The sequence below is a fragment of the Cherax quadricarinatus genome, chromosome 57 (genome assembly GCF_038502225.1).
Source record: "Cherax quadricarinatus isolate ZL_2023a chromosome 57, ASM3850222v1, whole genome shotgun sequence".
Lineage (NCBI taxonomy): Eukaryota > Metazoa > Arthropoda > Malacostraca > Decapoda > Parastacidae > Cherax > Cherax quadricarinatus.
The window spans coordinates 21,951,864-21,955,283 of NC_091348.1; positions in this window are offsets into that span (position 1 = coordinate 21,951,864).

The following is a 3,420-nucleotide window of genomic DNA, read 5'->3' on the forward strand; positions in this document are numbered from 1 at the left end:
AGACATCTGAAACAGCACAGAGACAAAGATATTACAGAAGTAGCATCGGCAATGGCTACATCAAACACAGACAACAGGTCTGAAGGAAGCATGGAAACTAAACTGTATGCAGAGGTCCTGTCAAACCCACATGGGGCCAAAACAAAGGCAGGGAGCACACTAGGACAGAATGAGAGGTTGGAAGACATTGAAGGAACTAGGACATGTGCAAGGACCTTACCAGATACCTGTGGGGGCCAGGAACAGGTGAGCAGGAAGGACAAACCAAGAAGCATAGGGGCCATAACTAGGGAAGGGACTGAAGGAAGGAACACTCCACGGGAAGGAACTAAAACACAGAGGATGCAATGGGAGTCACAGTGGGAGGTGGAAAGAGAGAGATCCATGTTTGTCTCTGGGCTAGACGAAGCTAAAGGGGAAACTTATGATGAAAGAAAGCAGGAGGAGAAAAAAGCGATTGAAGATATGAAGGTGATAGGCGAGGGGGACATGACCCAGGTGGCAAATTTTCGGAGAATTGGGTGGTTCACGAAGAAAAGGAATCGGCCTCTCAAAGTAATTTTCAAGGCAGAATCAACCCGAACCATGATCCTGCAGGAGAAAGCACGGCTGAGAGGCAAGCAGGAGTTCCGGAGTGTGTACCTCGATCGAGACAGAACGCAGGACGAAAGGAAGACCAAAAAAGAGAGAGTTCAAAAACGAAAGGAGAAATGGGAAGAAATGAAAAAGGAGAGCAGAATAACCCAGGATCAAATGAAAGGAGTCAAAGGACAAGCACACCCCCCAGAAACACCTGCAGAAGGACTTCAGCCACGACACCCCCAAGGCAACTGAACAATCCAAACCAACCTTCACACACCGATCCGTCTGTTTCCACCCCCCGCACCACAGTTATAGTATTAGAACATAAGTTGAAGGTTTGGTACACAAAGGCAGATGGATTAACGAATAAACATGAGGAATGGCAAGAAAGAATCAATGAGAAGTCCCCAGACATCATAGCAGTTACAGAAACAAAACTCACGGAGACAATAACAGATGCAATCTTCCCACCAGGATACCAGATCATGAGGAAAGATAGAAGGGGCAGGGGGAGAGGTGGGGTTGCACTGCTCGTAAAAAACGGATGGAAATTCGAGAAAATGGAAGGCATAGATGAGACGGGAGAAAGAGACTACATAGCAGGTACACTTCAGTCTGGGGAGCACAAAGTGGTCATTGCAGTGATGTATAATCCACCACAGAACTGCAGGACGCCAAGAGAGGAATATGAAGAGAGCAACAGAACAATGGTGGACACACTTCCTGAGGTGGCAAGAAGAGCTCATTCTAGCAGAGCAAAGTTGCTGGTTATGGGGGATTTCAACCACAGGGAGATTGACTGGGAAAACCTGGAGCCACATGGGGGTCCCGAAACATGGAGAGCCAGGATGTTGGACGTGGTGCTGGGAAACCTCATGCACCAACATGTTAAGGACACTACCAGAATGAGAGGGGAGGATGAACCAGCAAGATTGGACCTTGCGTTCAGCCTGGGCAGCTCAGACATTGAGGACATCAAGTATGAGAGTCCCCTAGGAGCTAGCGACCACGTGGTTCTGTGCTTTGAATACATAGTAGAGCTGCAAGTGGAGAGAATAACAGGAGTTGAATGGGAAAAGCCTGACTATAAAAGAGGGGACTACATAGGGTTGAAGAACTTCCTGCGGGAGGTCCAGTGGGATAGAGAACTGGCAGGAAAGCCAGTAAATGAAATGATGGAATATGTAACAACAAAATGCAAGGAGGCAATGGAAAGGTTTATTCCCAAGGGCAACAGTAACAACGGGAAGACCAGAATGAGCCCCTGGTTTACCCGACGGTGTAAGGAGGGAAAAACAAAGTGCAATAGAGAATGGAAAAAGTACAGAAGGCAGAGAACACACGAAAATAGGGAGACCAGTCGCAGAGCCAGGAATGAGTATGCGCAGGTAAGGAGGGAGGCCCAACGACAGTATGAAAATGACATAGCATCGAGAATCAAGACTGACCCGAAACTGTTGTATAGCCACATCAGGAGGAAGACAACAGTCAAAGACCAGGTGATCAGATTAAGGACAGAAGGTGGAGAACTCACAAGAAACGATCAGGAGGTATGTGAGGAGCTGAACAGGAGATTTAAGGAAGTTTTTACAGTAGAGACAGGAAGGGCTGTGGGAAGACAGCACAGAAGGGAACATCAAGAGGGAATATACCAACAAGTGTTGGATGACATACGAACAACTGAGGAGGAGGTGAAGAAGCTCTTAAATGACCTTGACACCTCAAAGGCGATGGGACCGGACAACATCTCCCCATGGGTCCTTAGAGAAGGAGCAGAGATGCTGTGCGTGCCTCTAACCGCAATCTTCAACACATCCCTTGAAACTGGGCAACTACCTGAGAAATGGAAGACAGCTAATGTAGTCCCCATATTTAAGAAAGGAAACAGAAACGAGGCACAAAGCTACAGACCTGTGTCTCTGACATGTATTGTGTGCAAAGTCATGGATAAGATTATCAGGAGGAGAGTGGTCGAACACCTGGAAAGGAACAAGATTATAAATGAAAACCAGCATGGGTTCATGGAAGGCAAATCTTGTATCACAAACCTCCTGGAGTTTTATGACAAGGTAACAGAAGTAAGACACGAGAGAGAGGGGTGGGTAGATTGCGTTTTCCTAGACTGCAGGAAGGCCTTTGACACAGTTCCCCACAAGAGATTAGTGCAGAAGCTGGAGGATCAGGCGCATGTAAAAGGGAGGGCACTGCAATGGATAAGGGAATACCTGACAGGGAGGCAGCAACGAGTCATGGTACTTGAAGAGGTATCACAGTGGGCGCCTGTTACGAGCGGGGTCCCACAGGGGTCAGTTCTAGGACCAGTGCTATTTTTTATATATGTGAACGACATGATGGAAGGAATAGACTCTGAAGTGTCCCTGTTCGCAGATGACGTGAAGTTGATGAGAAGAATTAAATCGGACGAGGATGAGGCAGGACTGCAAAGAGACCTGGACAGGCTGGACATGTGGTCCAGTAACTGGCTTCTCGAATTCAATCCAGCCAAATGCAAAGTCATGAAGATTGGGGAGGGGCAAAGAAGACCGCAGACAGAGTATAGGCTAGGTGGACAAAGACTACAGACCTCACTCAGGGAGAAAGACCTTGGGGTGACCATAACACCGAGCACATCACCGGTGGCACACATCAACCAAATAACTGCTGCAGCATATGGACGCCTGGCAAACCTGAGAATAGCGTTCCGATACCTTAATAAGGAATCGTTCAAGACAATGTACACTGTGTATGTAAGGCCCATACTGGAGTATGCAGCACCAGTCTGGAACTCACACCTGACCAAGCACGTCAAGAAGTTAGAGAAAGTACAAAGGTTTGCAA